At 51.6% G+C, this 12,648-nt stretch overlaps 1 protein-coding gene across 3 annotated transcripts in view; it reads left to right on the top strand.

The window, feature by feature from the left end:
• LOC140471165 (calcitonin gene-related peptide type 1 receptor-like) overlaps positions 1–12,648 on the top strand; it is a 264,420-nt gene that overhangs the window by 32,468 nt on the left and 219,304 nt on the right. The window contains exon 1 of one of the 3 annotated variants that reach the window (XM_072567047.1): positions 493–893. The exons of the other annotated variants lie outside the window; for them this stretch is intronic. The gene's annotated coding sequence lies outside the window, so the exon portion shown is untranslated. Of the gene's footprint in view, positions 1–492; positions 894–12,648 lie in introns of those variants that run through there. 3 annotated transcript variants of the gene reach the window in all.

Here is a 12,648-nt window from a genome sequence, read left to right as displayed (position 1 = left end):
CAGGAGAGGACGGCAGATTTCCCCTCCCTGGAGGATGTTCGTGAACCAGTTGGGGTTGATAGCGATCGGTGGCCGGGACGAGCTTGATGTCTCAGACTTGTTTTAAAAAGAATTGACATTCCTCCAGCTCCCACGCCTGCCACCATTTCACTGCCACGGTCTGGTTTCTGGGCAGTCCGTCTCCAGCACCATCCCAGTAGCTGGGATGGCAAAGCTGCACTGTGGCCTTGGCACTGCCATTCGCAGTAAATCAGGCAAAACACACACTTTCCTCCTGTCCCAGACTAGGAAGAAAATCACCCCGTCTTGCTGCTCACTCTCCTGATGCTGATATGGGCTGTGGGGTACGTAGCTTGATTTCCTGCAAAATAACGCGGCTACTTGATGAAGAAAAGTTCTCACGAACCACAGGAAACGTCTTGCAGGAAAAGCCTTACAGTTGGTGCCAGGGCAGCAGCACCAGCGGCAGCTTCCCGTCAGATTCCACTGAGTGACAGTCTCGAACGAGCATTCTGAAACGGTGAAGTCTGCTTCCTGTTTGGGTTCAAACTCGCACCCATTTCGGAAGAATTTGGCTGGGGATGATTAAACCTGACGGTGGAGTGAACACTTTGAAAAGCACACGGGTTTAATTTGCTGAGGTGCTGCTGTTTGCAATCAAAGCATTTTCCTTCGGCGACATCTGGGTCACAAAGGGAGAGGGTGTGGGAGGTGCACAGGCTGGAACGAACCAGACCTCCTCGAACAGACGATCGCAGGATCTGTATGGGAATAAGATCCTTGTCTCCTCGAACACATCTCATCTACGACAGTACCAACAGAGCTGTGCAGAGGACAAGGCTGCAGGAGGGAAACGTATATCAGTGGGACTCCTCTTCACACAAACTGGCTGGGTAAGTCATCCCCACTTCAGGACTCTGAGTCACACCAGATCAAACTGTGCTTCACTGGAATAAAGGCAACATGCTCCTCTGTATCTAACCCCGTTCTGTCCCGGTCCTGGGAGTGTTTGATGGGGACAGTGTAGAGGAAGCTTTACTCTGTATCTAACCCCATGCTGTCCCTGTCCTGGGAGTGTTTGATGGGGACAGTGTAGAGAGAGCTTTACTCTGTATCTAACCCCGTGCTGTCCCTATCCTGGGAGTGTGTGATGGGGGGACAGTGTAGAGAAAGTTTTACTCTGTCCCTAACCCCGTGCTGTCCCTGTCCTGGGAGTGTTTGATGGGGGGACAGTGTAGAGGGAACTTTACTCTGTATCTAACCCCGTGCTGTCCCTGTCCTGGGTGTGTTTGGTGGAGGGACAGTGTAGAGGAAGCTTTACTCTGCATCTAACCCCGTGCTGTCCCTGTCCTGGGAGTGTTTGATGGGGGACAGTGGAGAGGAAGCTTTACTCTGCATCTAACCCCGTGCTGTTCCTGTCCTGGGAGTGTGTGATAAGGGAGAGTGCAGAGGGAGCTTTACCCTGTATCTAACCCCGTGCTGTCCCTGTCCTGGGAGTGTTTGATGGGGGACAGTGTAGAGGAAGCTTTACTCTGCATCTAACCCCGTGCTGTTCCTGTCCTGGGAGTGTGTGATAAGGGAGAGTGCAGAGAGAGCTTTACTCAGTATCTAACCCCGTGCTGTCCCTGTCCTGGGAGTGTGTGATGGGGGGATCGTGTAGAGGGAGCTTTACTCTGTATCTAACCCCGTGCTGTTCCTGTCCTGGGAGTGTGTGATAAGGGAGAGTATAGAGGGAGCTTTACTCTGTATCTAACCCCGTGCTGTTCCTGTCCTGGGAGTGTGTGATAAGGGAGAGTGTAGAGGGAGCTTTACTCTGTACCTAACCCCGTGCTGTCCCTGTCCTGGGAGTGTTTGATGGGGGACAGTGTAGAGGGAGCTTTACTCTGTATCTAACCCTGTGCTGTCCCTGTCCTGGGAGTGTTTGATGGGGACACTGTATAGGGAGCTCTACTCTGTATCTAACCCCGTGCTGTCCCTGTCCCTGGGAGTGTTTGATGGGGGACAGTGTAGAGAGAGCTTTACTCAGTAAGTAACCCCGTGCTGTCCCTGTTGTCCTGGGAGTGTTTGATGTGGGACAGTGTAGAGAGAGCTTTTCTCTGTATCTAACCCCGTACTGTCCCTGTCCTGGGAGTGTGTGATGGGGGGACAGGGTAGAGGAAGCTTTACTCTGTATCTAACCCTGTGCTGTCCCTGTCCTGGGAGTGTTGGATGGGGGGACAGTGTAGAGGAAGCTTTACTCTGTATCTAAACGCGTGCTGTCCCTGTCCTGGGAGTGTGTGATAAGGGAGAGTGTAGAGGAAGCTTTACTCTGTATCTAGCCCCGTGCTGTTCCTGTCCTGGGAGTGTGCGATAAGGGAGAGTGTCAAGGAAGCTTTACTCTGTATCTAACCCCGTGCTGTCCCTGTCCTGGGACTGTTTGATGGGGGACAGTGTAGAGCGAGCTTTAATCTGTATTTAACCCCATGCTGTCCCTGTCCTGGGAGTGTTTGCTGGGGACAGTGTAGAGAGAGCTTTACTCTGTATCTAACCCTGTGCTGTCCCTGTCCTGGGAGTGTTTGCTGGGGACAGTGTAGAGGGGGCTTTACTCTGTATCTAACCCTGTGCTGTCCCTGTCCTGGGAGTGGTTGATGGGGGGACAGTGAAGAGGGAGCTTTACTCTGTATCTAACCCCGTGCTGTCCCTGTCCTGGGAGTGTTTGATGAGGACAGTGTAGAGGGAGCTTTACTCTGTATCTAACCCCGTGCTGTCCCTGTCCTGGAGTGTGTGATGGGGGACAGTGTAGAGGAAGCTTTACTCTGTATCTAACCCTGTGCTGTCCCTGTCCTGGGAGTGTTTGATGGGGGGACAGTGTAGAGGGAGCTTTACTCTGTATCTAACCCCGTGCTGTCCCTGTCCTGTGGGTGTTTGATGAGGACAGTGTCGAGGGAGCTTTACTCTGTATCTAACCCCGTGCTGTCCCTGTCCTGGGAGTGTTTGATGGGGGGACAGTGTAGAGGGAGCTTTACTCTGTATCTAACTCCGTGCTGTCCCTGTCCTGGGAGTGTGTGATGGGGGGACAGTGTAGAGGGAGCTTTACTCTGTATCTAACCCTGTGCTGTCCCTGTCCTGGAAGTGTTTGCTGGGGAGACAGCGTGGAAGGATTTTTCCTCTGAATCTGACCCCATGCTGTCCCTCACCTGGGACTGTTTGATGATGAAAAAAAAAGGCTGAAGAAGGGCTTATGCCCGAAACGTCCATTCTCCTGTTCCTTGGATGCTGCCTGACCTGCTGCGCTTTTCCAGCAACACATTTTCAGCACTGTTTGATGATGACAGTGTACAGACAGCTTTACTCTGTATCTATCCCCGTGCTGTCCCTGCTCTGGGAGTGTTTGATGGGGACAGTGTGGAGGGAGCTTGATTCTGTATCTAAACCAGTGCTATCCCTGTCCTGGGAGTGTTTGGTAGGGACAGTGTGCAGAGAGCTTTGCTCAGTATCTAACCTTGTGCTGTCCCTGACCTGGGAGTGTTTGCTGGGAGACTGTTTGGAGAGAGTTTTACTCTGTCTCCAGTCCCATAATGTCTCTGTACTAGAAATGTTTAGTGAGAACAATGTTGTGAACGCTTTCCTTTCAGATTAAAATCGTAGAAAAATTATTCCTTTCAGTTTAAAAGAGTAGAGGAAGGTTTACCTGGTATCTAAGCTGAGCCTGTACCTATCCTGTGTTTGATGTGGACAGTGTAGAGAGAGCTTTAATTTCATAGGGGGACCTTTATTTTCAGTGGGAAACCTTACTCTCTCCTTAACCCTGTGTTGTACCTGACTGAAGGGTGTGTGATGGGAAAAAGGAGTTTCAGTTTCAGGTTAAAGATGTAGAGGGAACTTAAAATTCAGTTTGAAAGTGTACATAGAACACTTGTACAAGGGACAGAGAACAGTCCAGCACTGGAACAGATCCTGCAGTCCACGATGTCTACACTGACCATATCACCATTCCAAAGGAATTCCTTCTGCCTGCAAGAGCAAATTACTGCAGATGCTGGACTCTGTTCTGAAAGCAACAAAACTGGAGATCACAGCGAGTCAGGCAGCATTCATGGGGAGAGACAGCAAGCAAATATTTGGAGTCTAGAAGACTCTTCATCAGAGATGAAGTGAAGTGTGCAGGGGACAGTGTTTATGCAATAGTTTGGGGGTGTGTGCTGGAGCCAAAGGGTGTTAACAGTTCCTAATAAAGTGATTGGACTGTGATAATGGCAGAACAATGGTGTGTCTACCTCCCAGACTGGGTAGTACTGGAGTCAGGGGAGGGGAAAGAGGACATGATGACAGAGAATGGAACAAGTAAAGCTAAAACAAAGGGAAGGAATGGGAGTTGGTTCCCAATTTGATGGTGTTGAACTCAATATGAAGACCAGAAGGCTGCCTACTCTGAAGATGAGATATTGTTCCTCCAGGTTGTGCTGTGATCTACTAGAACATTGCAGCAGGCCATGGGGATTGTGGGCATGTGAGCAGGACGCCGTGTTAAAATGAGGGGAAGGTCAGGGTCACACTTGCGCACAGACCAGGGGTGTTCCGCAATGTGGTCACTCAGTCTGCATTTGGTTTCTCCAACGTACAGTAGGCCACATTGGGTGTAGTGCATACAATACACAAGATTGGAGGAGGTATTCAATGGGAAGACCAGAAGGCTGTAAACTGCCTACTCTGAAGATGAGATATTGTTTCGCCAGTTTGTGCTGGAGCATGCCAAGGGGATTGTGGGCATGTGAGCAGGACGCTGTGTTAAAATGACTGTGTTAAAAGGTCGGGGTCACAGACCGGAGGTGTTCCGCAAAGCGGTCACCCAGTCTGCGTTTGGCTTCTCCAATATAGAGTCGACCACATTGGGTGCGGTGAATACAATACACAAGATTGGAGGAGGTACAGGTAAGATGCTGCTTCACCTGGGAAGAATGTTTCAGCCCCTGGATGGTGAGCAGGGAGGAGGGGAAGGGGTAGGTGTCGCACCTTCTGCAGTTCCATGGGAAGATGCCTTTTGGAGGTGGGTGGGGGTGGGGGTGGGTGGTTAGTGGTCGATGAATGGAACGATCCCTGTGGAATGCATAGAGGGCGATTGAGGTGAAGATGTGTTCGGTGAAGGTTTTCTGCTGGAATTGCCTGAAATAACCGAGAATGATCCTTTGAATGCAGAGGCTGGTGGGATGAAATGTGAGGACAAGGAGGACCCGATGACAGTGATGGGAAGGGGCAAGGACAGAAACACCCATCTGCGGCATATGATCCGTACCCTTCTAGTCCCCGTCTGTCTGTCTAAATGCCTCTTAAATCTTGCTATCATTTCTGCTTCTATCCAGCCTTACTCAATGGAAACAAAACTTGCTTTGCACATCTGTCTCCCCTCTCATCTTAAACCTATTTCCCTCAGTATTTGTCACTTCCATCCTGGGAAAGAGACTCTGAGTAACCACCCTGTCAGTGCCTTTCATCATTATATATCTATTTTCTCAGGTCGCCTCTCAGCATCTGACTTATAGCTCTCCTTATATCTAAGACCCTCTAATCAAGGCAACATCCTGGTAAATCTCTTCTGCACCCTCTCCAAAGCCTCCACATCCTTACGATTGTGTGAGGACAGAACTGCACCCAGTACTCCAAATGTGGCCGAATGTTTGTTATCGCTTTCAGGGGGCTGGGGGTTTGGTCCTCAAGATCACGCAGTATATCAATGTTCCGAAGGGCCCTACGAGATGGGACCAACTACAATTTCAGCAGAGTCATTTATATCAATTACAGAGTATAGAGGAGCTTTACTCTGCTGTCCCTGTCCTGGGTGTGTTTGATGGGGGGGCCAGTGTAGAGGGAGCTTTACTCTGTATCTAACCCCGTGCTGTCCCTGTCCTGGGAGTGTTTGATGGGGGGACAGTATAGAGGTAGCTTTACTCTGTATCTAACCCCATGCTGTCCCTGTCCTGGGAGTGTTTGATGGGGGGACAGTATAGAATGAGCTTAATTCTGTATCTAATACCGTGCTGTCCCTGTCCTGGGAGTGTGTGATGGGGGGACAGTGTAGAGGGAGCTTTACTCTGTATCTAACCCTGTGCTGTCCCTGTCCTGGGAGTGTTTGATGGGGGACAGTGTAGAGGGAGCTTTACTCTGCATCTAACCCCGTGCTGTCCCTGTCCTGGGAGTGTTTGATGGGGACAGTGTACAGGGAGCTTCACTCTGTATCTAACCCCATGCTGTCCCTGTCCTGGGAGAGTTTTTGATGGGGACAGTGTAGAGGGAGCTTCACTCTGTATCTAACCCCGTGGTGTCCCTGTGCTGGGAGTGTTTGATGTGGGACAGTGTCGAGTGAGCTTTACTCTGTATCTAACCCCGTGCTCTCCTGTGCTGGGAGTGTTTCATAGTGGGACAGTGTAGAGGAAGCTTTACTCTGCATCTAACCCCGTGCTGTCCCTGTCCTGGGAGTGTTTGATGGGGGACAGAGTGTCGAGGGACCTTCACTCGGTATCTAACCCCATGGTGTCCCCGTGCTGGGAGTGTTTGATGGGGACAGTGTACAGGGAGCTTCACTCTGTATCTAACCCCGTGCTGTCCCTGTCCTGGGAGAGTTTTTGATGGGGACAGTGTAGAGGGGGCTTCACTCTGTGTCTAACCCCGTGGTGTCCCTGTGCTGGGAGTGTTTGATGTGGGACAGTGTCGAGTGAGCTTTACTCTGTATCTAACCCCGTGCAGTCCCTGTCCTGGGAGTGTTTCATAGTGGGACAGTGTAGAGGGAGCTTTACTCTGTATCTGAACCCTTGTTGTCCCTGCCCTGGGAGTGTTTGATGGGGACAGTGTAGAGGGAGCTTTACTCTGTATCTAACCCCGTGCTGTCCCTGTCATAGAGTCATAGAGATGTACAGCATGGAAACAGACCCTTCGGTCCATCCCATCCATGCCGACCAGATATCCCAACCCAATCCAGTCCCACCACAGCACCTGGCCCATATCCCTCCAAACCCTTCCTATTCATATACCCATCCAGATGCCTTTTAAATGCTGTAATTGTACCAGCCTCCACCACTTCCTCTGGCAGCTCATTCCATACACATACCACTCTCTGTGTGAAAAAGTTGCCCCTTAGGTCTCTTTTATATCTTTCCCCTCTCACCCTACAGCTCTCGTTTTGGACTCCCCGACCCCATGGAAAAGACTTTGTCTGTTTACCCTATCCATGTCCCTCATGATTTTATAAACCTCTATAAGGTCACCCCTCAGCCTCCGACGCTCCAGGGAAAACAGCCCCAGCCTCCTGGAAGTGTTTGCTGGGAGACCGTATGGAGGGGTTTTCCTCTGTATCTAACCCCGTGCTGTCCCTGTCCTGGGAGTGTTTGATGGGGGGACAGTGTAGAGTGAGCTTTACTCTGTATCTGACCCCATGCTGTCCCTGTCCTGGGAGTGTTTGATGGGGGGACAGTGTAGAGTGAGCTTTACTCTGTATCTAACCCCGTGCTGTCCCTGTCCTGGGAGTGTTGGATGGGGGGACAGTGTAGAGAGAGCTTTACTCTGTATCTAACCCCGTGCTGTCCCTGTCCTGGGAGTGTTTGATGGGGGGGACAGTGTAGAGTGAGCTTCACTCTGTATGTGACCCCATGCTGTCCCTGTCCTGGGAGTGTTTGATGGGGGGACAGTGTAGAGAGATCTTTACTCTGTATCTAACCCCATGCTGTCCCTGTCCTGGGAGTGTTTGATGGGGGGACAGTGTAGAGAGAGCTTTACTCTGTATCCAACCACATGCTGTCCCTGTCCTGGGAGTGTTTGATGGGGGGACAGTGTAGAGGCAGCTTTACTCTGTAGCTAACCCTGTGCTGTCCCTGTCCTGGGAGTGTTTGATGAGGGACAGTGCAGAGGGAGCTTTACTCTGTATCTAACCCCAATCTCTCCCTGTGCTGGGAGCGTTTGTTGGTGACCATGTGGACGGAGCTTTACTCTGTATCTAACCCCATGCTGCCCCTGTCCTGGGAGTGTTTGATGGGGGGACAGTGTAGAGGGAGCTTTACCCTGTATCTAACCCTGTGCTGTCCCTGTCCTGGGAGTGTTTGATGGGGGGTCAGTGTAGAGGGAGCTTTACTCTGTCTCTGAGCCTGTGCTGTCCCTGTCCTGGGAGTGTTTAATGGGGACAGTGTAGAGGGGGCTTTACTCTGTATCTAACCCTGAGCTGACACTGTCCTGTGAGTGTTTTTTTTAGATTAGATTAGATTACTTAGTCTGGAAACAGGCCCTTCAGCCCAACAAGTCCATACCGACCCGCCAATGAACAACCCACCCATACCCCTACATTATACCACTTCACCTAACGCTACGGACAATTTACCACGGCCACTTCACCTGACCTGACCTGACCTGACCTGACCATCTTTGGACTGTGGGAGGAAACCGGAGCACCCGGAGGAAACCCACGCAGACACGGGGAGAACGTGCAAACTCCACACAGTCAGTTGCCTGAGGTCGGAATTGAACCTGGGACCCTGGTGCTGTGAGGCAGCAGTGCTAACTGCTGGACCACCATTCCGCCCATGTGTGATAGTATAGGGAGAGCTTTACCCTGTATCTAAACCTGTCCTGGTAGAGTCTGATGGGGACAGTGTACAGGGAGCTATACTCTGTATCTAACCCTGTGCTGTCCCTGTCCCTGGGAGTGTTTGATGGGGACAGTGTAGAGAGAGCTTTACTCTGTACCTAACCCCGTGCTGTCCCTGTCCCTGGGAGTGTTTGATGGGGGACAGTGTAGAGGGAGCTTTACTCTGTATCTAACCCCATGCTGTCCCTGTCCTGGGAGTGTTTGATGGGGACAGTGTAGAGGGCGGCTTTATTCTGTATCTAACACCGTGCTGTCCCTGTCCTGGGAGTGTTTGATGGGGGAACAGTGTAGAGAGAACTTTACTCTGTAGCTAACCCTGTGCTGTCCCTGTCCCTATCCCTGGGAGTGTTTGATGTGTGCTAGTGTAGAGAGAGCTTTACTCTGTATCCGACCCCGTGCTGTCCCTGTCTTGGGAATGTTTAGGGGGGTGTCAGTGTAGAGGAAGCTTTACTCTGTATCGAAGTGCTGTGCCTGTTCTGGAGTGTTTGATGTGTGATCGTGTAGAGGGCTCTTTACCCTGTCTCTAAACCCATGATGTAATTAGCCTTGGGAGTGTTTAATGGGGATAGTGTACAGGGAGTTTTGCCCTGTATCTAACCCCGAGCTGTCCCTGTCCTGGGAGTTTTTTGGGGGTGGGGGGAGGGGGGGGCGCAGTGTAGAGAGAGCTTTACTCTGTATCTGACCCCATGTTGTCCCTGTTCAGGGAGTGCTTGATGGGGACAGTATAGAGGCAGCTTTACTCTATATTTGACCCTGTGCTGTCCCTGTCCCTGAGAGTTTTTAATGGGGACAGTGTACAGGGAGCTTTCCTCTGTATCTAACCACATGCTGCCCCTGTCCTGGGAGTGTTTGATGGGGACAGTGTAGAGGAGGCTTTCCCCTGTATCTAACCCCAATCTCTCCCTGTCCTGGGAGCGTTTGTTGGTGACCATGTGGACGGTGCTTTACTCTGTATCTAACCCCATGCTGTCCCTGTCCTGGGAGTGTTTGATGGGGGGACAGTGTACAGGGAGCTTTACTCTGTATGTAACCCCGTGCTGTCCCTGTCCTGGGTGTGTTTGATGGGGGGACAGTGTAGAGGGACTTTACTCTATATGTAACCCCGTGCTGTCCCTGTCCTGGGAGTGTTTGATGGGGGGACAGTGTACAGGGAGCTTTACTCTGTATCTAACCCCGTGCTGTCCCTGTCCTGGGAGTGTTTGATGGGGGACAGTGTAGAGGAAGCTTTACTCTGTATCTAACCCCGAGCTGTCCCTGTCCTGGAAGTGTTTGTGGGCGGGTCAGTGTAGAGGGAGCTTTACTCTGTATCTGACCCTGTGCTGTCCCTGTCCTGGGAGTGCTTGATGGGGGGACAGTGTAGAGGAAGGTTTAATTTGTATCTAACCCTGTGCTGATCCTGTGCTGGGAGTGTTTGATGTGTGATAGTGTAGAGCAAGTTTTACCCTGTCTCTGAACGGATGCTGTCCCTGTCCCTGGGAGTGTTTGATGGGGACAGTGTACAGGGAGCTTTGCCCTCTATCTAATCCCGAGCTGTCCCTATCCTGGGAGTGTTTGATGGGGGGACAGAGTAGAGGGAGCTTTACTCTGAATCTAACCCCGTGCTGTCCCTGTCCCTGGGAGTGTTTGATGGGGGACAGTGTAGAGAGAGCTTTACTCTGTATCTAACCCCGTGCTGTCCCTGTCCCTGGGAGTGTTTGATGGGGGACAGTGTAGAGAGAGATTTACTCTGTATCTCACCCCGAGCTGTCCCTGTCCTGGGAGTGTTTGTGGGCGGGTCAGTGTCGAGGAAGCTTTACTCTGTATCTGACCCTGTGCTGTCCCTGTTCACGGAGTGTTTGATGTGTGATAGTGTAGAGGAAGTTTTACCCTGTCTCTAAACCCATGCTGTCCATGTCCTGGGAGTGTTAGAGGGGGTGTCTGTTTCGAGAGAACTTTACATTGTATCTAACCCCGTGATGTCCCTGTCCTGGGAGTATCTGATGGGTTGACCGTGTAAAGGGAGCTTTACACTGTGTCTAACCCAGTGCTGTCCCTGTCCTAGGAGTGTTTGATGGGTGGACAGTGTAGAGGTAGCTTTACTCTGGACCTAACCCTGTGCTGTCCCTGTCCTGGGAGTGCATGATGGGGGGGACAGTGTAGAGGGAACTTTACTCTGTATCTAACACCGTGCTGTCCCTGTCCTGGGAGTGTTTGATGGGGGAACAGTGTAGAGAAAGCTTTACTCTGTATCCGACCCCGTGCTGTCCCTGTCCCTGGGAGTGTTGGATGGGGGACAGTGTAGAGGAAGCTTTACTCTGTATCTAACCCCATGCTGTCCCTCTCCTGGGAGTGTTTGATGGGGGACAATGTAGAGAGACCTTTAATCTGTATCTAACCCGGTGCTGTCCCGGTCCTGGGAGTGTTTGATGGGGACGGTGTACAGGGAACTTTACTCTGTATCTAACCCCGTGCTGTCCCTGTCCCTGGGAGTGTTTGATGGGTGCAGTGTAGAGGAAGCTTTACTCTGTATCCGACCCCGTGCTGTCCCTATCCCTGGGAATGTTTGATGGGAGGACAGTGTAGAGTAACCTTTACTCTGTATCTAACCCCATGCTGTCCCTGTCCTGGGAGTGTTTGATGGGGGGACAGTGTACAGGGAGCTTTACTATGTATCTAACCCCGTGCTGCCCCTGTCCCTGGGAGTGTTTGATGGGGGGGGACAGTGTACAGGGAGCTTTACTCTGTATCTAATCCCGTGCTGTCCCTGTCCTGGGAGTGTTTGATGGGGGGACAGTGTAGAGGCAGCTTTACTCTGTATCTGACCCTGTGCTGTCCCTGTCCTGGGAGTGTTTGATGGGGGGACAGTGTACAGGGAGCTTTACTCTGTATCTAACCTCGTGCTGTCACTGTCCCTGGGTGTGTTTGATGGGGGGACAGTGTACAGGGAGCTTTACTCTGTATCTAACCCCGTGCTGTCCCTGTCCTGGGAGTGTTTGATGGGGGGACAGTGTACAGGGAGCTTTACTCTGTATCTAACCCCGTGCTGTCCCTGTCCTGGGTGTGTTTGATGGGGGGACAGTGTACAGGGAGCTTTACTCTGTATCTAACCCCGAGCTGTCCCTGTCCTGTGAGTTTTTGATGGATGGACAGTGTAGAGGCAGCTTTACTCTGTATCCGACCCCGTGCTGTCCCTGTCCTGGGAGTGTTTGATGGGGGGACAGTGTACAGGGAGCTTTACTCTGTATCTAACCCCGTGCTGTCACTGTCCCTGGGAGTGTTTGATGGGGGGACAGTGTACAGGAAGCTTTACTCTGTATCTAAGTACTGTGCGTGTTCTGGAGTGTTTGATGTGTGATAGTGTAGAGGGATCTTTACCCTGTCTCTAAACCCATGCTGTCCCTGTACTTGGGAGTGTTTGATGGGGGCAGTGTAGCGGAAGCTTTGCCCTGTATCTAACCCTGAGCTGTCCCTGTCCTGACAGTGTTTGAGGAGGGGTCAGTGTAGAGAGAGCTTTACTCTGGATCTACATCCGTGCTGTCCATGTCCCTGGAAGTTTTTAATGGGAAGAGTGTAAAGGGAGCTTTCCTCTGTGCCTAACCCTGTGCTGGGAGTGTCTGGTGGAGGCGGGGGGAGGTCAGTGTAAAGGGAGCTTTCCTCAGTATCTAACCCCGAGCTGTCCTTGTCCTGGGAGTTTTTGATGGGGGGGGACAGTGGAGAGGCAGCTTTACTCTGTATCTAACCCCGTGCTGTCCCTGTTCTGGACTGTTTGAAGGGGGGACAGTGTAGAGAGAGCTTTACTCTGTATCTAACCCCGTGCTGTCCCTGTCCTGGGAGTGTTTGATGGGTGACAGTGTAGAGGGAGCTTTACTCTGTATCTAACCCCGTGCTGTCCCTGTCCTGGGAGTGTTTGATGGGGGGACAGTGTAGAGGAAGCTTTACTCTTTATCTAACCCCGTGCTGTCCCTGTCCTGGGAGTGTTTGATGGGGGCGGGGGGACAGTGTAGAGGGAGCTTTACTCTGTATCTAACCCCGTGCTGTCCCTGTCCTGGGAGTGTTTGATG

Source organism: Chiloscyllium punctatum, chromosome X, assembly GCF_047496795.1.
Source record: "Chiloscyllium punctatum isolate Juve2018m chromosome X, sChiPun1.3, whole genome shotgun sequence".
Lineage (NCBI taxonomy): Eukaryota > Metazoa > Chordata > Chondrichthyes > Orectolobiformes > Hemiscylliidae > Chiloscyllium > Chiloscyllium punctatum.
Note: the sequence above shows the minus strand (reverse complement) of the source record. Positions and strands in the feature narration are given on the sequence as shown.